Genomic DNA, 23,315 nt, shown 5'->3' with positions numbered 1-23,315 from the left:
GAGATGCATCTGTGGATGCATGACAAGGTACGGTTGGCCTTCCTGACTGCGTCCCCACACTGCCGGCCCATGTTCATCTTGGAATCAATGATGACTCCAAGATCCTTTTCTGCCTCTGTACGGATGAGGAGGGAGTTCCCCAACCTGTAGGTATGGTGCTAGTTGTGCCTCCCCAGGTGCATCACTTTGCACTTGTTGGTGTTGAATCCCATCCTATTCTCATCCGCCCATCGTTGTAACCTGTCTAGGTCTGATTGCAGCCTATTCCTCCCTTCTAGTGTGCCCACATCCCCCACATCTTAGTGTCATCAGCAAATTTGAACAGGGTGCTATTTACCCCCTCGCCCAAGTCACTGATGAAGATGTTGAACAGTGCGGGCCCAAGGACTGAGCCCTGCAGAACCCCACTGCCCACGTCCCTCCAAGTCGAAAATGACCCATCCACCACAACTCTCTGGATGTGGCCCTCCAGCCAGTTGGCGACCCATTTGACTGTGTGGGTGTCAACACCACAGTCCCCCAGTTTCTTAATGAGAACGGGGTGAGAGACAGTGTCAAAGGCCTTACAAAAGTCCAGAAAGACTACGTCCACTGCTACCCCTACATCTAAGGATTTGGTGACCTGGTCATAGAAGGCCAGCAGGTTGGTCTTTGCATGCAACAAATCCATGGACAGGGCGCTTTAATTTCTGGTGAGACAAACTAAACTACATCTGAGGAGTTTTAGTTTAATGCACCAGAAAGACTTTTAAAGCATCCAGAAAACCCGCTCATAGAAACAGTCATGTACTTGCAGTGCAAGAAAGGGCAAAAATGTGGCGTGTACAATGGCCCTGTGGTATGTGAGAAAATGAGGTGGCCATTGTCTTGCCAGGACATGAGGGAAAAGGGATGTGCCTGCAAACCCCTACCCTTCCTGCCCCTCAGAAGAATAGCAATTTTTGGAACAGTAGTTCACTGTTTAGAAGGGTCTGTGGTTTTATAGAACCCAGAAAAATGGGTGTCAGACTCCCTGCAATTAAAAAAACCCCTAAGGCTTTTTTACTGGATTTGACAAGGTCTATTGTGGGGAAGAACCCTGAACTGAGAAAATAAACTAAAGAAGGATGTTCAAAGACAATAGCTATGCCTGAAAAAGAAAAATCCCTAATAAACTAAAACATAAGGATTTTATTTAGAAATATTAAAAGAACTCATTAAAAAGATAAAGACTACAGTAAATCTTAGACACGGTTTTGATGTTTGCCAACAGACACAAAGCACCTTGTCAAATTATTTAAATTATCGGTAAAAAACCTATTCAAAACACAAAGTCCCACATTGCCATTTTTTTTAAAGTGCATGTCCTTGAAGCTCTACTTAAAGAAGACCCACCAGTGAACATTGTAGTCAATGTGCTCACAGACTCCAGCTATGGAACATCATTTCAGTGTTAATGATGTTGTGGGGTAAGCACTTCATTAGTGACTGGTAAAAGTAGTGTTTTGTAAAGTGTTATACCCTGTCAGCTTGTTTTTGTTACACTCACAAGACACCAGCATGCATGACAATTACACAGGAGAGGAGCCTTCTCAGGCTTATCACAAACTGCAGAGATGAATGGATCTGGCCTTAGGGGTGGGGAATGTCGGCAACTGCCCAGATGCAGTAGTTAGGGAGGTGCCAGCAGCATGGAACAGCTCTGGTATTACTATTCAGGCAGATAAGGGAACTAAGGAGGATGATTGTTAACACCTGTGAAGTAAAGAGCAATGGGCCATTAACTATCTCAGCTGCCTGAATAATAATATATACTAGAGCTGCACCACGGGGAGGCGTGTGAGGTGAGCATAGCTGCTTGGCAGTGTTTGTGGTGGCAGGTGCGGGAGTAAAGACAGGACTCATTTTAATTTTCACCATCTGTGAGCCTTACAAGTGGGTGCAAGCATGTGCAAGGGCACACTAGGGTGTACAGCATGTGGTAGGGTACACAAGTGGTTGCAAGTGTATGCAAATGAATGCAAGCATGTGCAAGCATGTGTAAGTGCGTGGAAGCACCTGCCATTTTCATTTTCATTGTCCATGAAAATCGGATGGAAACAATATGACACAAATACCTAAGAAGAGGATATCAGAAGTGCAGAACAAGAAAAGAAAAGCTCAGTTAATGACTGCAATGAAAAAAGATGCAGATGCAATGAAAAATACTTGAAATCTGTTAACACTAACCAATTCAGTAGTAGCGGGGTGGTCAATGCAGTCATCAGATGAAAAATACATAGATGGTCCACAATTCAAGTTTCAAGAATCTCTGTGATAGAAACAGATCCCAATGAAACATAAATTCTTCATCTGGATCAGAATAATGATGATACTACTAGTGATACAGATGAAAAGATTCCCATTATAGACACTGGTGATGCCATTTCTAATCTTGCTTTATGGCCCAATTTAACACCCAAAATTGAGATCTGCTAGCAACCAGTGGTCCACCAAAAGTAAAGGACATGGATTTTCCCGTGGATGAGAAGAATTGCCATTTTTCTATGACTTTTTATAGAGAAATCTTGAAAATGGTAAAGTTCTAAAGTGGTGCTGGCTGTTTAACTTGGAGGCTATCAACAAAACTTTCTGTTTGTACTGCACGTTCTTTGACTTGAGTCCAAAATCATTCCTAGCATTGGAGGGGTCAAATGATTGGAAGCACGTGTCTCAGATTCTTGTGCATTATGAAAAGTCACCTAATCATGTCAATTCGTACTGAACGTGGGTTGAAGCAGAGCAAAGGATAAAACAGGATAATTGCATCAACTGAAGCTTCAGTGTGTGATTAAACAAGAGAAAAAAACCCTAGGAGATCATTTTAGAGGCTCATGACAATACCACTTCATCTTGTAAAAATAACATGGCTTTTTAAGGCTCATTTGACAGGCTCTTTATGGTGAGCAACAGGAACTTCTTGGGTTTGGTGGAGTTACTAGGAAAGTATGATGAAGTAATGAAGGAACATTTGTGACATATACTTTCCAGGAATGTGACGGATCACTGCAGCAGAAAAACAAACCAGAATGAGAAAATTAAATCGCTGGTGAAAAATGTATTGTAACACATTCTTAAAAGGTTGAGGAGTGCTGGTAATATTCCATAATATTGGATTACACTCTAGATGTGAGCCATTCTGAAATGATGGCTTTCATGATAAGGTTTCTTGACACTTTGGATGCTGAACTGACCATTCAGGAGCCCATTATTGTTTTTAAAACAGTGGATGAGTCCACAAGGGAAGTACTAATTGACACTATACTTACTACTCTGAAGGAAAGTGACATAAACATCCAAGAGTGTCCGGGTTGAACAATGAGGCCATGGTTATGAAGGGGAAAAACAAGGGTATACAGGCAAGAATCCTTAATCAAAAACCCAAGAGCAATTTTCATTTCATGTGGATGCCACATGCTCAATCTTGCGGTGGTGGATGCTGCAATATCGTCAATGGAATCCAAGTCTCTCTCTGGCATTCTTCAAAGGATCTTTCTTTTTTCTGCCTGTGTTCATCTTTGGAAGACTCTCACAGATCATGCCAGTATCACTGCTAAGCCATATGTGAAACACGTTGGGATTGCAGATTTGAAAGCATTAAAGCTACTTGACACCAAACAGCTGAAGTCTTCAATCCCCTCATGAAGCTCTCACCCTGGCATGTCAACTCATGAAAGCCAAGTTTCTTGTATCCATTGTGGTGTGCTACAGTATCCTTTTCCAAGGCAATGTGGTGAGCGAGAGCATGCAAATCCAGAAAAACCTCAACAGTTTTTTTCAGCCACAAACTTGATAAATGCCTGTCATGACTACATTGTAAACTACAGGGAAGTCCACTACGAAGAACCTCTGACAAGAGCTAAGGAAATAACTGAAAATCTTGGTGTTGATCTAGTGTTTAAACCTCCCCACACACATTTGTTGTAAAAAGCTTTACTTCACATATGAATGTGACGGACTGCAAAGAACTTGGCTATCTCCAAAGAATGCTTCCAACGGAATGCAGTGCTTCTCAAGATGTGCTACAATTTATTTACAACAATGAACTTCATGAAAACTTTTCAAACCCACAAATAACATTCAGGATCCTGTTAACCATGCCTGTATTGGTGGCAAGCAGTGAATGGAGCTTCTTGAAGCTGAAGCTCATAAAAACATGTTTGCGATCAGCCATGAGAGATGACAAGCTATCTTTGCTGATCATCTTGTCTAGTGAGAATGCTGTGGCTCAAAATATAGACCCGTCACAAGCAATATCCGAGTTTTCAGCAGCAAAAGCATGCAGAATCATCATCTGAGACTTGGAATCTTGGTGAACAAAGTTTTGTATTTGTTGTTGTCATTTATTAGTTTAGTGTTTAATTTAATGTTTAGTTCATTTTTCACTTAGCTATAATGTTATTTTTATGACATCTAGTTTATTATTTGAATAACATTGAATTTAAATTAATTGAATTTTGTGTCATTTCCTCTTTTTGAATTTTTTCCCCTGTAAATTAGTGAAAAACTTTTGAGATTACACCTTTATTTCTGAAAGGAAGGGGTGTGGGTACCAAAGTCAAGTTTGCCCAGGGCATCATTTCCCTAAGGCAGCTTGGCTACATTGTTTCTTTATGTATAAAACCAAGAAGCCAGGCAAAAAATGTTAGGCTAGGGTGAGGGAGGATTGAGGAAGCTCCATGGCATAACTCTTCCATGGAAGCATAAAGAGAGGAAGTAGGGGAGACAGGGAATCTTCCACTGAGAATAATGGTATTTGTCCCGTTTTAATAATGATCCTTGTTCAGTGTTGGAAAGCAGTTTCCCCTGTGATTCTGTGGTGACCAAGTTGGTTGGTCACGATCTGGACCGACACGATCGAGCAGGTGGGGGCTAGTGGCGAGGAGTCAGGTGGCAAATACTTGTATGGTTGCAGAAGAAAACTTTTATTAACTTACGCTACCAGGTTTCAGCGCGTAATGTAGATGGTTCAACTTGCGTAATTACAGGCTCAGATTCGGACGACAGCTGCAGGTATCAACAAAAGCTATAAACGGATCATTTGGGCATGCAGGGGCAGGGTACGCCGGGAGACAACGGTGGCGGAGAGACCTTCACAAGTGGCCGGCTTGTGAGGTAACTCAAGGTATCTCTGAGCTGGTCTCTGCCTTGGGCGGAAATTGCGTTGACTTAAATACTTTTCATGTAGCCAATCATACAATCCCTTTTGTGGAATGTTCTAGTCTGATTACATAATGGCTGTCTGCTTAGTGCATGACCGGGCATGCGTGTTCTGCCAATTTGAATACTTTGCTCAATCACACACTGGCCCTGTGTGTGGCGCGTGTTTGGACATGCGCACTTGTCTTAAGGGCTTTCCACCTGCATGTTCATACTAGTTTCTTTTAACTCTGTGTCATCAGCACTTTCTGATTTTGGCTTAGACAGATTCTTTTCCACACTCAGTCATATGATATGTATTTGAGCCACAATTTATACACTGAAAATCCGATGTGCTTCCTTCTTTGGCTTATTTAGAGCCTAAGGCTGTTCCCATAAAGCAATGCTCCAGTTTAGTCTAATTGAAACAAGACTAGCCCTGCAATTCGCCATTATTGTGAGATGGAAAGGATTTTGCTCTACTCATCTAAAGCTCTGAAAACGAGCTTCCCCACAGTTGTGGACCATATTTATTGACATGTGAAGCATCAGAAGTGTAGGGGTAGCATATAAAGGATCAATCATGTAGAACTTTTGTCAGTTTTATGTAGCAAGTAAGCTTCCAAATTGAAAGGGCTATAATTGTAATGGGCAAATTGGATTTCAGGCTTAAGACCAAATTTCATTAGCCATTAAAAAGAGTCCATTTTTAAGTCTACAAAAGGTCACAAGAACCCCATTGCCTATCTGTTCACTTTTCTTCAAATGTTTCAATTTCCAGAAATAGCTTCTCAAAAGATAAACATTTGAAATAAGTTGATCTTTTTGAGGAGACTTTTTGAATCGCTAGGTAACGTTCTTATGGATCATTTTTATGTTAGTGAGGACAAGGCTGTCATGTGTAATTGTAATTATCCAGGAAGAGCAGTTCTTAGGAAGAGAACCAGAAGTTTTAGAGTTATTATTTTAAATATTTATTACTCAGCACAAGTCAGTCTCACCAAATTTTCGTTTACCTTGGCATATTTTTTTAAATCTGCCACTCAGAGCCTTGCCAGACAGAGGCAATGCAGGAAAGTGAGAGTTTAAATCAGTCATAGCTGGATGTCAGGCTAAAGGAAAAAAGATATGAGGCTAATAGAGAGGTCATACAGTTTAAAGCAAGCAAGAGTCTTTATATGATATATGGGCCCAGTAATGTTTGTTTCATTTTATGTGTTATTTTGTTGCTTGTTTTATAGTGATGATAAAGGGAAAAAACAGACTGTTTAAACTTAACATAGGGGAGAGAATGTATGCTACCTCTATGTCTTATGGATATTGATTCCTGATTAGACTGGAAACAAATTACTCTAAGTTGACATAGCTGCAAAAGGAATGCCTTATGGATTAAACACTGGTCAGAGTTTATGGGTCATATTAAACAGTGGGTGATTCTCAGGAAACACAGAGGCTTTTCTTTTTACTTGTCCAAAACAGAGGTGGGCCTCTAAATGATTTTATGTGAGGTGCTGACAACTTTTTGTGAAGTGCTGGCTAGCTACAGACATTTCAAAAGCTTGAGGCTGAATTGATCTAAGTTATCAGGCTTTCTGTAACTGGCATCATTTAGATCAGTAGCAAACAGAACACACATTCACCCTTTGGTGGTGGTGGGAATGGGGTTGGGTGCAAATCTTAGACCAGGTTCATTTTAAACTAGTCTATGTGTGCTGAACTTCTGTTCTGTTAAGGGTATAGACTGCTTTCCTATCACCTATACCAGTAAAAGTGTAATGCCTGCACCTGGCCTTTAAGATCACATAGTGATTTTATATCAAGTAAATTTCAATTCGAGTCAAAGCCAGACATGCACCTTCACTCATCAGTTGTGTAAAAAAAACTTTTTGCCAAGCCCTGTTGTAGTACAAGGGCTGGGTTCAAATTTAGGGGGTTTGGCTTAAGACCCCAACTAGAAACCTGGGGAAAATAATCTACATTACAGGAGAAGGGGAGTGGTTAAAAGAACAGCTTCCCCACTGACAAGCAATTTTGCAACCAATATGACAGTTTAATAAAGGTAAATCACATAAGCCTAGTGAAAAATTTCTCTGGCTGTAACACAGCTACTAGATGTCCATTTTAGATGGACAAAGTTTGAAGGAATACTGAGGCTTCCTGACCCTTAGCCAAGAGTTTAACCAGCACTGGGTGACCTTGAATTGGGTGACAGAAACATACATTTGTGGGAAAGCACACATGTATCTGAGAGTGGAGGTCCAGCTTAAAACCAAGCCAAACTATAATTTTATTTACCCATTTAGAAACAAAACACAACAAAACATAACTAAAATAGCCCACATTTCAGAAAAGCTAATGCTTTGGTAAATGGTGATATTAGGAACCATGGTCAAATGCATGGATTGGCAGCTTTCTCCCCCTCACAGATAAACGCCTACTCAACCTTTTTTCCAACATGCTGTGAAAAACATTTTTTAACAGGAAACACACCATATTAAAAGTTACCTTTAGCAATGTCATTTTAAACTTGCATTGGATGCAGGAAAAAGACTCACAACATCTGTGAATTCAAATGGAGTTTTACCAATATGTATTACTCCCTGGACATGTCTACACAAGATGCTTACTGTGCAGTAGCCTAATTACACTGTGCAGTAGCTTGGTGGTTAAAAACCGTGCTAATAGCCTACTGCACAAGAATCAAGTGTTAAAAGGCTAATGCACAATAAGCATCACAAAATAACCATGCACTATGCATTTAGTTAAGACTTTATTAAGCAAGAACTAAACTAAATGCGCTGTATCTAAAGCGCATTAATGAATGTGTAGATGTGCGTACTATCATATATTATTCATGAGTCAATCTGTGATAAGCACAAACTATTAAACTGTACTCAAGTGAAAATTTCCTATTTTCTTTTCTCAAGAGTGAATGTGATTTTAAGGACCCTAAATTTTAAGTAACAATATAAAATTCTAGAATTTATAATACAAATGATCCAACTGGGTCATGAAACACTATAGGGATTTGGGAATGGGGCTTAAGGGGTTGGGGGTGCAGGTGGTGTTCTCCTTGATCCTCCCAGTCTCAGGCTACAGGCTGAGGGAGAAGAGGATCGAGGTAGTGAACCAAAGACTAAGGCATTGGTGTCATTGGGAAGGCTTCGGCTTCCATGACCACAGTCCGCTTTTTGGTGAGAGAGGCAGTGAGCTGCTGGGAAGAGACAGCCTCCACCTCTCTCAGCTGGGGAGGAAGCTCTTCTCAGCCAGACTGGCTGATCTGCTCCACCAGGCTTTAAACTAAGCCTGCCAGGGGAAGAGGAGACTACTGTCAATGCTGGCCCATTGAGCAACGCTTGCAAAGCCAGCAGACCATGACACTCTAAGAAGCCCACCCCTGCCCCAGCCCCGGAATGATCTGTGGGTAAGGCAAGGGCCCCCAAAGGGACACTTGCCTGCAATGCACTTGCCTGCCTGTACACGAGCAGGACCTTGTCCTCCTGCTCAACACAAACAATTATGATGTCATAGGGATAATGGAGACTTGGTGGGACTCCACCCATGACTGGGCCACAGGTATAGATGGCTATACCTTGTACAGGAGAGATCGAGTGGATAAAGAGGCTGGGGGTGTAGCTCTCTATGTCAAGGAAAGCTACATAACGCTGCAAGCCAACACTGGTGCCCAGGGTGGACAATTAGAGACACCCTGGGCTAAAATCCACGGGGAACATGCCACAGGGGACACAAGTCACAGTCTACTACAGACCTCTTACCTAGGATCAAGAGCTTGACCAGGAGTTTGCCAGGGAATTGGCTAAGGCCACACACTCCCGATCCACGGTTGTCATGGGAGACTACCTGGACATATCATGTGGAGAGCACTCAGCCAAATCTGAATGGTCGCAAAGCTTTCTCACATATGTGGATGAGCTCTATCTGATGCAAGAAGTCTACAGGCCGATGAGAGGCAAAGCACTGCTCAACCTGGTACTGGCAATGGGGGATGACCTTATCAGTGACCTAACGATCGAAGGGAAGCTGGGTGACAGTGACCACGAGCTGATTACCATCACCATCCACCATAAAGCTGGAAAGTCAGTCAGCAATACAGAAGTCCTTGACTTCAGGAAAGCTGACTTCAACAAGCTCAAGAAGCTTGTCAGTGGTTGCTCCTCAAGGGAGTGATCCTGGATCTTCTATTCCATCTTGGAGGAAAGGCAGCAAAAGGGCACAGTGGACCTCCTGTGTCTGGAAAGAAAGGCCTACAAAGGATGGAGGATGGGATTCACCTCTAAGGAGGAATATTCTGTAGTGGTCCAAACCTGCAGTGAGTGAACCAGAAAAGCCAAGGCTGTGACTGAACTCCAACTGGCTACAAGTATCAAGGACAATAAAAAGTCCTTTTTTTAGATACGTGGGGAGCTGGAGGAAAAGCAAGGGCAACATTTGACCCCTGCTAAACCAGATGGGACAGCTGACAACCAATGCCCAGGAAAAAGCCAACTTGATAAATGGGTATTTTGTGTTGGTCTTTCACCAGTCCCATGGGATGCCCCTGCCCATTACAGGATGGGAAGGCCTGGGCGAGGAAGATTCTTTACCCTCCATCAATGCTGACTTTGTGAAGGAAAACCTTGAGAGGCTGGACACCTTCAAGTCAGCTGGACCTGACAATCTACACCCCAGGGTACTCAAGGAGCTGGTTAGCATTATAGCTCAGCCTCTGGCACGGATCTTTGAGGACTCCTGGCACTCTGGTAAAGTGCCCACAGATTGGAAGAAGGCCAATGTGGTGCCTATCTTCAAGAAAGGGAGGAAAGTGGATCCAGCAAACTACAGGCCCATCAGCCTGACCTTTATCCAGAGAAGGTCTTAGAAAAGATTATGAAAGTGGCCATTCTTAATGGACTGGCTGATGGCAACATCCTGAGGGATAGCCAGCACAGGTTTGTTGCAGGTAGGTCTTGCTTGACCAATCTTATTTCCTTTTATGACCAGGTGACCTATCACCTGGACAAGGGAGAAGAGATTGATGTCATATATCTTGACTTCAAAAAAGCCTTCAATCTAGTATCCCATGATCACCTTTTAGCAAAACTGCCCAACTGTGGCCTCAGCTTCACCACAGGCCGCTGGCTGGGGAATTGGCTCTGTGGTCAGACCCAGAGGGTGGTGGTTGTTGGAAGCCAATCGTCATGGTGCCCTGTGACCAGTGGGGTCCCCCAAGGCTCTGTCCTTGGACCTATATTATTCACCATCTTCATTAATGGTATGGACACTGGCATCAGAAGTGGACTGGCCAAGTTCACTGATGACACCAAACTTTGGGGTAAAACATCCATACCTGAGGACAGGAGGGTGATACAGGCTGACCTTGACAGGCTCAGGAAATGAGCGGATGAGAACCTGATGGTGTTTAATACCGAAAAATGCAAGGTTCTCCATTTTGGGAAGAAAAACCCACAGCATGCTTACAGGCTCACCAGTGCTACCCTGGCTAGCAGTACGGACAAAAGGGACTTGGGGGTCATGATTGACCACAAAATGAACATGAGTCTTCAATGTGGTGCTGCGTCTAGTGAAGTGAGTAAAATGCTGGCTTGCATGCAAAGATGCTTCTCAAGCAAATCCCAGGACATCATTCTCCCCTTGTACTCGGCCTTCATGAGGCCGCAGCTGGAGTACTACGTCCAGTTTTGGGCTCCACAATTCAAAAAGGATGTGGAGAAGCTCGAGAAAGTCCAGAGGAGAGCCACACACATGATCAGAGGTCAGGAGAACAGATCTTATGATGCGAGGTTAAGAGCTATGAGACTCTTCAGCCTGGAAAAGCTCAGGCTCAGGTGTGATCTGGTGGCCACCTATAAGTTTATCAGGAGTGTTCACCAGGATCTGGGGGAATGTCTGCTCACCAGAGCACCCTAGGGGATGACAGGGTCAAATGGTCACAAACTCCTCCATGACCGTTTCAGGCTGGACATGAGGAAGAACTTCTTTACTGTCCGAGCCCCCAAGGTCTGGAACAGTCTGCCAGCGGAGGTGGTTCAAGCACCTTGAACACCTTCAAGAGACATTTGAATGTTTATGTTGCTGGGATCCTATGATTACAGCATTTTGAAACCCTTCAGCCAACAGAAAACAGACAGAAGAATTATGGGTCGGTTTAATACATTTACCTTGATAAGAAAGTTTTGTGGCTCAGCTCAGAGCAGCAGGTAAAACAAACACATGCACATACACTTGGGTTTGAGGCCTTCATGGCAAGCATCATGAGATGGATTTACCAGATCCTTGTCAGTAGAGTATGAATTAAAGGTGTGGTGGGGCAGAGGCAGGAACAGAATACTGTCTGGCATATACTGTAATCTACCAAAGCCAGTGGCCATTTGCTGTATCAGATATTATGTAAATGGTTCAAAACACTTTTTAGAACAGGGAATTATTTTAGTAAGTCAGTTTTTGTTGTGACCGACATCAGTATCTTAATGAGGAATAACTTCAAGTGTTGAATCCAAATACACCCTTCTACACAATTTGGGAACATCTGGACTATGTGTTCTGGTTTGATCCATCTCTGATCATGACAATGAAAGGTAGCTCACAGATTCACAGAAGTTTAGGGCTGGAAGGGCCCTTGTGAGATCATTAGGTCCAGCCCCCTTGCTCTGGGCAGGAAAAACCGCTGGGGTCAAATAACCCCAGCAAGAGGCACGTGTGGGAATGAAAAAATGTTCCTCATACTGCAGGGTTGTAGCGCAGGGAGAAAATTAGATCCCTGGATATCCAGGGGTCTTAAAAAAATCCTAAGTTTAAAAAAACAGAGCAGGGCACATTCCTGGACTGTGCCCTGAGGCAACTGGAGGCTGGGTCCTCCATGGAGATGCTCTGGCTGCCAGAGTGTCTCTGTGGTTGGCCCTTGCCCTGGTGCTAAAACACATGGCCAGCCAGGCCACCTGTTCAGCACCAGGGCTCCAGTGCCTGTGAGTAAGGGTTCGGGGGGGTTGGAGGTGGGGGGAGGGGACCATGGGGGGATCCCCCATCCCTGCAAGCCCCCTGATCCCTGCCCCCCCCTAATTTTAACCACTGCCAAAAAGTCCTGGCAGTTACCGGCAGCTAGAACTGCCATCTGGCTGACTGGGGCCCTGCCCACACACTGCCAGGGAGGGTGACAGCCCCAGAGGCCCCACCCTGGGCCCTCCTGCTCCCCCACTGTCCTGTGCTGCCTGGGGGGGGTTCTGCCAGAAGGCCCTGGAGCCCCCCCCTCTAAGGTAAGCAGAGGCTTTTTTTCCCATTTTTTGGCGGGGCGTCTATTTTTTTTTTTAAAGTGATGGTGCCTCGGGTTGTGGGGGTAGCCATGGGGGCCTAGGAGTGCAAGTTGGGGGGTTCGGCTGGGTGGAGCAGCCATTGGGAGGTCTGGGGCAGTGGGGGGTGCAGGTGGGTGAGGCAGCCATCAGGGGGGCTGCAGCAGCTGGTGGGGGATGAGGCCAGGTGGGGAAGCAATCAGGGGCTAGGGTGGGGCATGTGGGCCTTGAGGGAGGTGGTAGCTCCTGCAGAGGCATTTGGCCCCTGTTGGGGGGGTGTAGCCCTCGTGTGGGGAATGTAGCCCTGTTGGGGGGCCACAGCCCTTGTGTGGAGGCCAAATCCACTGGTGGGGGGCCAAACCTCCTTTTGGGGGACTGAACCCCTTATTGGGAGGCTGTACCCCTTGTGTGAGGGCTGAACCCCCTGTTGGGGGGCCATTTCCCCTGTGGGAGGGCAGCAAAATATATATTCATGAATTTCTAAAACATGTATTTAGAGTTTACTTTATTATGATGATAAGACACACGCTCTAACTCTGTAGATATATCAATAAAACATTGTCCAACTGATTACTGTCTCTGCCTCTGTCTCTCTCTCTGTCTTTATGTGGTCTTTTGTTTTACTTGTGGAGGAACATGGATTTGGGGGTATTTTACAGAGTGACTTTGGGATTTTTTATCAGGGATTTTTCAGTTTTCCAATACGAAACACCAGAATTCCTGCTAGGGAGGCCAGTGGCAGGATCTTGCTTGCTCAGAGCTGGCACCTTGGACCCAGCTGGCTGTGGCTGACCTCCTGGCCAAATGGGGCCAGGAGGACATGCTTTGACAGTTCAAAGCAGGCCACCACACCCAGAACAACTTCCGAGCGACAGCTGCCCAGATGGCCGGGCAGGGGGCACACAGAGGCCAACCCTGCAACCACAGTCCACTGGCAGCTGGCCCAGAGGGGCAGATGCCTCTACTGGCTGTGCAGTCCCCATCCAGGTCTGGCAGATGCACAGCAGGTCAGAGCCAGGCAGCAGCCCCCACTGCCGGACTGCTGCAGTGGGTAGAGGGTGCAGAGAATTCTCAGGGCTGCTTCAGCAATCCAGCTGGCACAAGGGGTAGTGTCCCCAGGTACCAATTGGCTTGGCCCCAGAAGCTCCTGAGAACTAGTAGCCCTGAGCTACTTGCCAGGGTGGCTTTTTCTACTGCTGGAGACAGCATAGGTGCTGGCCCTGGGCTCTACCTCCCCCTGGCTGCAGATCCAGGAGGAGCCAGGCACGGTTATTTTGCCCCAAGTGGTACAATTTGCGCTACAACAAAGTGCATGTCTGAGCACGTGCGCTGAGGCAAAAAACCTCAACTCAAATCTCCACCGCTTCTATTTGAGCTGCTGGAAGCTCATGTGCTTGCATGTGTGGACGCGCCCTGGGAGGCTATTCGAGAATCTAGTCACATGAACCACAAATAAAATTTTCCCTATATCCAGTCTGAAACCTTCTTCTAGGAGTTTATGACCATTGTCCTAGTTAGCTGTGTTAGTCTGAAATCAGGTGGAAAGCGACATAGACATTCACTTTATAGAATCTAATTCAGTTACTCTAAGGTGCACCTCTAGTTTGCCTTTTCCCTAATCATGACAATAGTGAGGTTGAGAGCTGGTTGGCCATCTTATAGTAAATAATGTTTTCATTGTTGTTGTTTTGGGGTGTTTTGCTTTATAAATGGTGCATATATCACAAAACTAAAATATTATTATTTGAAAATACTGATGGAGTGCCTCATGGAAATCACAATTGTGTTGTCTAAAGCTCCCTACAAGCTAAGCTCCTAAAGAGACATTGGGTCATGGATTCCTGGAATTCTTGGCTCTCCCTTTTCAAATTGAGAGACCATAGTTTATCATGGGAGATGCAGCCAGACGAGGAAACTAAGCCGAAGGAGATGGGTTAAAGACTGCAGTGCTCAGCATGTAGTTCCCATTTAATGCCAATTTCCAATCAAAATATTTTGATTTTCAAACTTATTGAAAAATCGCTTTTTGGGAGAGGGTCAAGAGAGACATTTGACTAACTACAGGAGAGTCTGAAAAGGTTTAGGTTGGTTTGAATAGTGATGATCCTGCTTCAGGCAGGGGCTTGGAGAATATGAACTCTAGAGGGCCCTTCCAGCCCTATTTTTTAAATTCAGTTTGGTATCTTTTTCTACATATAAATTATACTGTTTCTTCACCTTTGTCAGAGGGTTTTTTTTTAAATCTTCCTCTAATTTATCTGCATCTATAATCCTAAAATTCAAAACATTGACAAATATAATAACTACCCTATTTAAGGGTTTTTCTTTAATATTTAGCTGAGAAATTAAAGGCTGAGAAATTTTTGAACTAGTGAACTTTTACATATAGTAACACACAAAAATTCAAGGTTTATTGCTACTTTTTGCTACTTTTTAAATGTTGTTTTTGCAGACTTGTCACCCATTCAAATCCAAGTTGACACTGAGTTAAATGGCAAAAACAAGACAAATGTACAAAACCCTCAGGTTCTAGTTTGCCATTCAAGTCTGTCTTATTTGTGGGAAAAGGAAACCACAATTGTAGTAAGGTCAAGCAATGTCACTTGGTCCCCCTTCATCCCCCTCCCCAAGAGAAGCACTTATTATTAAGTACCAACATGTCTAAATGTTTTATCTAGCTTGATGCCACAAACAGCAGCTATTTCTTCTCTGCTCCAGTAGTCGCATCAAGTCGGATCATTGTCAACATGTCAGTTTTAACACTGTCAATAGTTGTCTAGTTCATTTACACTTTTGAAATGAAAGTCACCACAGTGCTGAGGGCCTGCCACAAGGCCCAAGAATCACTTAAACCTCATTTTAAGGTAACAAGTAAAATGTAAGTGATGCAGAGGGCTGGCATAAGGTTTATACATAAGAGCTTTCCTCCCACTGACATCAACAGCAAATGTCCTCATCTTGGTGACTTTCTTTGCAGGTCTTCTTAGGGCAGATACCACATTTTCCTGTTTTATGTAACAATTAGCTTGCAGCTGGTACTTAATATTAAACAATTAATAATGCAAACAATGTGGGTAATTACTGAAGGCACTGGATATCATGAACTATTATTTGTATTACACCATGCTTTTCCTTTATGGAAATCTAATGTCTTTACTTAGCTAATACTTGTTTCCCAGATAAGATGAATGGCACATTATAAATATATTGAAAGATAGATAGTTCATATCTGTGAGTAATTATGTCCCTAGCTGGACAATAATTTATGCATACTATGTATTAACGTGATTTAAAAAAAAGGTTTCCCTTTCTAACTATTGGTAATTTCTGTGATTTATTGTGTGCAAATGTGGCTTAGGATCAGTTGAAGCAGAAGCATTTGCATGGAGGTGGTTCACCACTGAGCAGACCACAGCCTTTTGCTGGCATTTCAGTTCAAATGCATTTTCTGGTTCTTATGTCACTTCAACATGAATATTCTCTGCAATTTAACTTTTCTATGTTTTTTCTTTTAATCCAATAGCAAGGAAAGTGTGGGCAGAAGAGTGGTATGTGGAACCCCAAGGGGTCGGGGGGAAGGGGAAGTGGAATGATGAAGGCTTTGGGATTCTTAAAAAGAGCCACAAATGCCCTCCCCTTTCTTCTCTCTAACTCTACATTCAAAGAAGTGTTAGTTTAAGGGGTAAAATAATAATTTTGTTTTATAGAAACTATTATATAAATGCCATTTGATTTTTTTTAAAGTTTCAGGCAATCTGAAGAAAAACTGAGTAGACAGATAATAAAAAGATGCCCTTCATTCTCTGACCACAAAACAGAGAGATAATCACTTTTTTCTCATTTCAAGAATGAACAGTCTTCTGATCACTAGGATAATTATCTAAAGGACAACAGGAAAATTGAAAACCACGTGTAATATACTGAGTAGTTCCTTCTGCATGGCATGGCCACCCAAAGAGTAACTATTTCCCTTTTAATTACATTGGCATTTAATTTATGACTTTTATAATTGTGTTGTGTTGGTGGAGTTTCCAGCAGAGGAAGTAATGTGATGACTAGAAGGGCTCCGGCTGGGACTATTATAGACTCCATGGGATGCATGTGCCATAGAGTACTATCAGCATTGTTGTGCAGTTCTTGGATCATGATGCTTGTAGCTTCATCCTGATTTGACACTGTAAAGCATTTGGATAGTAAAGAAGGCACAAGCATTTTATGCAGAGCTGGTGGGGAAGCAGGTGTTCAATTCTTGCAAAATTCTGAGGGCCCCAATTTTCCACCCTAGATTAAAACAGGAAGTTCAACACTTCTTTGTTTGTAAGATTCAGTGAGAAATTTTTTGTTAACAAATTTTAGACATGTTCCCACACTCCCCTACCTCCCACCAACCCTAGAACAACACTGTTGCATATCAACTTGCTGTGGTGGGACCTCTGCACTATTCCTATTAACATTAACTCCAGGTAAGCTCATGAAAGATACCCGAATAAATCCTGGAGCACGGCCCTTAGAATTCTCTGCAAAGTTTTATTTAGGTTTTTTTAAGTGTATTTTATTTGAATGTTGATAGTTTCTATAGGTCCCAATCAAAAGTAGGTCCCCATTGTGCTAATATATATTCAGACTGAAATAAGTCCTGCCCTTTGCAATCTAAGTAAACATGAGAAACAGAGTTGGAGAGCTGTTGTAGCCATGGTGATGAAGAAAGTGTGAGAAACAAGGGGATTTTTTTTTTTGGTGACCTGAGGAAGGGCACTTTGTGCCTATAAGCTTCTCTAATATCTTTCCAATTACTTAGGTTGGTCCAATAAAATATATCACCAAGATAAACAAACAAAAGCCTAATTATCTCAAATGAGTTTTGGCAAATTACTGAAGGTGACACAGGAAGTGACAGAGCCAAGAACTGAATCTAGATGTCCTAAATCCAATTCAGCACCTTCACCAGACCAACTCCCCCTTCCTCCGAAAATATTTCCTGTTAAAAATCTCTCACATAACAGCTGCATTTTAGAAAACTTAGCTTTAACAAAGAGGATTTATGGTTTATTTTGATTGCATGTATGTGCATGGAATATCATGATATTTCAATTTTTCTTTGAGGAGTATCAGATTTAGTCATCATTAATTTTGTAACTATAGGTATAAGCACATATATATTTTGTCTGCTTTAACAAAGAAGGAGCTACTGATGGGGAAAGGCACACTAGCTGTTATACCAGAACCGTTATATCTGGATGCTTACGTCTCAAGACAAAGGAACTCAATCACTGTAACTTTGACCCTCAGTGAAGAAGTATTAAAGCTGGAGCAGTTTTGCTATAGCATGGGGCAGACTAGAGTTGAGTGTATTAGTTTGTATCAATATCCTCTGCTATTGATACAATTTATATCTTTCTTCACCCTGTGTTACTATTTTCATTCAGTCTGTCACCACCTCTGGAAAGAACATGTATGCAATATACGTTTCCTAAATATGTTTATTTAACAGCCTGGAACACTGGTCTAAAAACAAGGTTTGAAAATGTTTTTTTCATTTTGTAGAAGTGTATTAGTTATGCCCCCTTGTTTTGTCTCACTTATTTTTGGGGGTGTTGAGAAACTGCTGCTGAAAGCTATAGATCATTATAGTCTTAAGTAAGCAGACAGAAAATAAATTACTTTACCACTGCAGGTATGCTAAAATAACATTGCCATTTACTAACAGCATTTCAAGAAGAAATTCTACTGCCATTTTAATTTGGGTTTCTAATCACAACCGTTCAAAACACTTGAATGGCATAATCAAGACCTCAGAACAGCAGATGTTTAATGCTTTCTGTGCTAACTGATGTCCAAAAAATTACTTTCATAGAGACAAAAATGCATCGTCTATCTCTTGGTTTTGAATTGCATTATGCAGAGTTAGTTCTGCAAACTAAATGCAATGAAAGCACAGATATAGTTCCTACTGAAGTGCCTGTTTACAACAGAGATGAAATCTGTCCTTGAGTATGCACATTATGCTGTACTTCATGGCAAACCCAGGAATAAAACAATTTTGAAGTACTGCTTCAAACCACCAGATTCTTTTTGCTGCCCTCACCTCAGATATTCATATTTCTCATGAATGTGTGTACATCTCAGCATCATTGAACTCTTTTTCTTGTAAGCTGCTAGAAAAGACTGCATATTTTGTTTTTTTAATTCGAACCCATGCAATTCTATTACATTTTTGAGAATTAGTTATTACTGTCCTGCCAACAATTTTGTTACTAATAGCAAAGAAAGCGTAACTAGCATACTTCTAAGAGTATGCCCCAATGTTTGTTAATTTTATATCCTGGTATAGGCAGCAACCAAAATTCTTCCTAACTTATAGCTATCCAGGCTATTGCTATTCAGGCTATTGGCACAAATAGGTTTGCTTGGTTGTATGGCAAAGTAAAATATGGATTAAGTTAACATGGGAAAGTTTACAATCTGAAATGAGAAAAAACAACTGTTAACAGCTTAATCATCTGAAATTGCAGATCTAGTTGCAAGAATTTGATAAAAATACTAAGTTGAGGTAAGGTGTGGTATGGCATTAAGAGATATGGAGGTAACTGGAAAATGGGATCAAAATACAACATGGCTTTTCCAAAGATGGAAGATGCTGCACTAACTTGGTATCTTTCTTTGATTAGATGACATATTTTCCAGAAAAGAAAAATCCAATACATCTAATCTGAATTTCAGTTCAGTATTGGGATCTCATAATGTGTGTGGGGGGGGAGCTAAATGTGAAAATCAGTTAAAAGATTTACAAATAATGAAGAACTGGCTAAAGGGGATACTTCAGTACCTTGCACTGAGGAGAAATACTGAGAAAGAGCAGGGCAGTCCAACTTGCAGCCTGTGAGGATTTAATTTGTTGCCGGTAGGCTCCCACCCAGTCACTACCCCTCCTCCCATCCCCACCCCTGCTGCAACTGCCAGGGTCTCCAAGCTGTGTTTCTCACCCCCAGCTTCATCTAGTAGTTGCAGAAACCTGGGGCAGCAGCTGCCACACCAGCACTGCATCCATCTGCAGGATCAAGGCCCTGTAGGTGCAGTGGATCCATATCACCTACCACAACTGCCTGGAGGACTATGCCCTTTAAAAGGCAGTTCAACCACATTTTCATGCCTTGGCATTCTGGGTGGCTAAAAATGTTGGCTAAAAATGACCAACTCCCAGGATCCTTAAAATTCTGGTTTATTAGATGGGATGTGCAAAGTTAATAGAGTAAAAAAACATAAATCAAACCTTCAAATTATGAGGGGTACTGTCTTTCAAATACCCAGACACACACACACATGTACACATGTAGCAGCTGAGCTGCAATACAGCACCTGTGTCATGAATACCATTGGAGTCTGCTGTCGATGGCCAGTTGAAGTTTTTTCTCCAAGTGGTGTTGTTTCCAAAAGGGGGTTGCTGGCTGATCCTTCTGGCTGGATGGGTAGAGTGCTGGTTAGGTGAAGAGGGTGCCACTGAGGGTTCTTCTTCAATGCCTCTTATCCTCCTCTGGCAGACTTCTGTGCTCCCCTGCAGTTTTCAGATGTTACCAATCCAGGGGTCCCTGACCCTCATGGGACATCCCCTGGGCAGCTGTCAGCCCCCAGGGTCACATCTGCTGGTACATGCACTTCTGAATGTCCATTGGTGATTTTGATTAATTTAGTTTTTGGCATTGTCTGGGCTCTAAAAGTGGCTGATCAGGAGGTATTATTCAGTCCCAATAGCCAGTCTCTGGCATTAACTCAGACTGGAGCTTCTGTTCCCTTCGAATGAAATTTTAGGGAGCTCCCAACTCTGTATTGATCCTTTCCTCCTGTTAGTCTGGATTTCGTAGGTGTTAATCCTTGCTTGTTAACTTGTTATTGTAGCTAGGTGGGTGTGCAAAGAGGGCCCTATTCAATTTGGATTCAGATTTGGCCTGAATCAGGGACAGTGATTGAATTAGTTGATTCAGATCACTGTCCCTGGTTCAATTCAGCCGAATCCAAATCTGAAGATTCTATGCTGATTCAGAGAATCAGCGATTCAGTCATAGACGCAGCTTTGAATGTTTTTTCTACATACTTTGAAGTAGCAGCATGGCTCATGAATGCTGCAATGCTGGGGCAGATGAAGCATCCCACAGGAGTGTGTGTGGGGGTGGGGGAGTCTCCACTTGTTCCACATGCTCTCCCAGAAGTGGACCAGAAGTACCTTTCCAGGTCCACTGGGGAGTGCACTGTGGCCCCTCCCATATAACCCTGGCTCAGCAATTGGTCACGGGGGGACCCCGGGTTCCCCCCCAGAAGCAGGAGGCACCAGTCCCCAAGCTGGGGGGGACCCCCCCAGCATGCTCCCCAGTGGATCTGGAAATGGGCTGGAAGTGCTTCTGGTCTACATCCAGGTCTGCTGCTGAATGTACTGGGGAGCCCCCTGCACTCCTGTGGGACACTCCATGTGCCTCAGCATCACAGCATTCATGAGCTGCCTGGTACCTAGAGGTATATAGAAAAAACATTTCAAAGCTATGTCTATGTCTGAATTTCCAAATCTTTCTGAATCTCTCTGAATAGAGTTGGAGGCTTCTGATTCAATTCAGAGAGATTAAAGGGTCCTCTGATTTGATTTGGATTTGGAGATTCAACCCCTAAATCAGGCCAAGTCTCTGCCAAATTGAATCAGGGACTGAAGGTTTGTACAACCCTAGTAGCTAGCTACTGGTATTATGAAATCACTCCCTTACTCCCATTCATACAGAGATCATCCCAATACACAGAGACGGTAGTTCAATTCCTGCCTTTGCTACTACTGTTACAGGGTACAACTTGCTTCTGAAAAAATAAAATAAATTTGCTACAAGATTGAAAGCAGAAAATATAAAAGGTGAAATGCCATGGTACATACAATAGATAGAATACCAAATACAATGAGAGGAAAAATAGAAATGCACAACACCATACTATATCTATATAAGCCCTTATTTAATGTGATTTCATAAAGCATCAATTTTATAGAATACCTAAATAATTCCATATCCTTATAGTGAAAAAAAGAAGAGAAGTGAGGAAGGAAGAAAAGGCAGAAAAAAGAGAAATACCTGAAGAAGGGTCTGGCAGTGCAGGCAAGAAGCCTTTTCTTTGTGGAGTGGGGACTTTATGGTATTCAGGCAGGCAAAAAGGGAACTTCTTGTTTTAACCATGATCCCCAGCATGGGCAGCCTGCTGGAGCCTCTTCCATGGCCTGGGAGCAGTGATGGATTCGTCACTCAGATTGGGAGGGTCCTTTAGGGCACCAAGAGCATTTTCCAGTTTGTTTCTTGCCCCCAGCTTCATGAAGCAGTTGCAGCAGCCTGAGGCAGCGGCTGCCATACCACCTCCTGGTATGCATCCCTGCCCAGGAGGACAGCCCAGGGATAGTACTCCCCCATCCTGATAAGCTCCAGCTCCTGTCAAGAGTGGGCCACTGCTTGGACAGCTAGGTGCCATCCCTCTACACCCCAAGACACCAGCAAGAGCCAAACACTGTCATTGCCAGTGGAGACTCAGACCAATTGGGATGCCTGACACACTCATCTGGTAAACCCTGGGAGCCCTCTGCTCCCCTCCCTTCCCATGGTCCTGCCCAGCTTGGCTGAGCTCCTCCACATTGCACTCAGGGAAGCCACAGGCAGTGCAGAGCTTTATTGACCAGCCAGTGGCCCCTCAGCTAGGCAGCCACAGGCCTCTCACATGCAGAGAAATGCATTGATTCCTCAGGCTAAGGTTTTGTTTTGTTTTTTAGCCTATGCCCAATATGTATAATGGGCTAGTTTTCATATTCTGTAAATGGTCTTCAGTTGGTTTTATTTCAATTTCTTTGTTTCACTGAAACTTTTAGAATTGGATTGAACTAGATCTCTTGCCATCTTAGAAGGCTTGGGAAAGCAAAAAGGGAGGGTTTCTTATCTCCTTGTCTTCCCATTGTGGAATGCTGCTTAACACTGACCTGTTACCTTTTTGCTGTATTTTATGGTCTGCTCTTACAAAGCTGCTTTGTTTCTACAAACTATCTAAGCATCTTAACAAAAATACATTTTTATAGCAAAATAACATTTCATACATTTGGTTACACGTTACTTTTAATATTTTAAGATAATGCCATGATATAATGCATTGCTTAATTATGTTTTGTTAGACATGTTGATGGCATTTGCTGGCTTAACTAGTTGTTACATGTGCAAAGAGTCACACTATAGTGACTCAGGAACTGGCTTTGAGGCCTTATGCTGCTTAGCCTTACTTTGCAGCTTGTCATTGCTACCTAAGTTAATCTTAGGCACAGAGGCATGGCTTACACAAGCAATTGGCTTTCACCCATGTGCTGCTGCCACATCCAAGGCTGCTAGTATTACTTCTGGGTTATAGGGAGCCTTCTTTGGGGATCTGTGCTGGAATGGGAGCAGGGTCATCAGGAGTAAGGTTGGGGTGGGGGTGCAGCATGGTGCAAAGTACTGTTAGGGGCACCAGGGTGTGGGGCTGAGCAGGGGCCTCTGGTAGGGGAAGGGAGAGAAAGCAGTGGAGTGTCAAATAATTGCTGCAGTCAAGCAGGGTTGCCAATCCAAGAAAATATTAAGTAACTGAAAAAACATTAACTTTTTACCGGGTGCATCTACATGTAGATAGTAATGTGATGTAATGAATGGTGGTGCTTGTTGCACGAGAGTTTATTGCTCCTGGGCTCATGTTTACATATACGTCTGGGATTGCATCATGTTGAGCCAGGTTGGAGTAGCCCCAGCTGGCAGGGAGCCCGGGGGTTCAGTCTGATGATCTAGGGCTGCTCCTCCTTGGTTCAACGTGCTGGGGGGGGGG

Source organism: Crocodylus porosus, unplaced genomic scaffold, assembly GCF_001723895.1.
Source record: "Crocodylus porosus isolate Cpor-Errol unplaced genomic scaffold, CroPor_comp1, whole genome shotgun sequence".
Lineage (NCBI taxonomy): Eukaryota > Metazoa > Chordata > Crocodylia > Crocodylidae > Crocodylus > Crocodylus porosus.
This window is presented reverse-complemented; position numbering follows the sequence as displayed.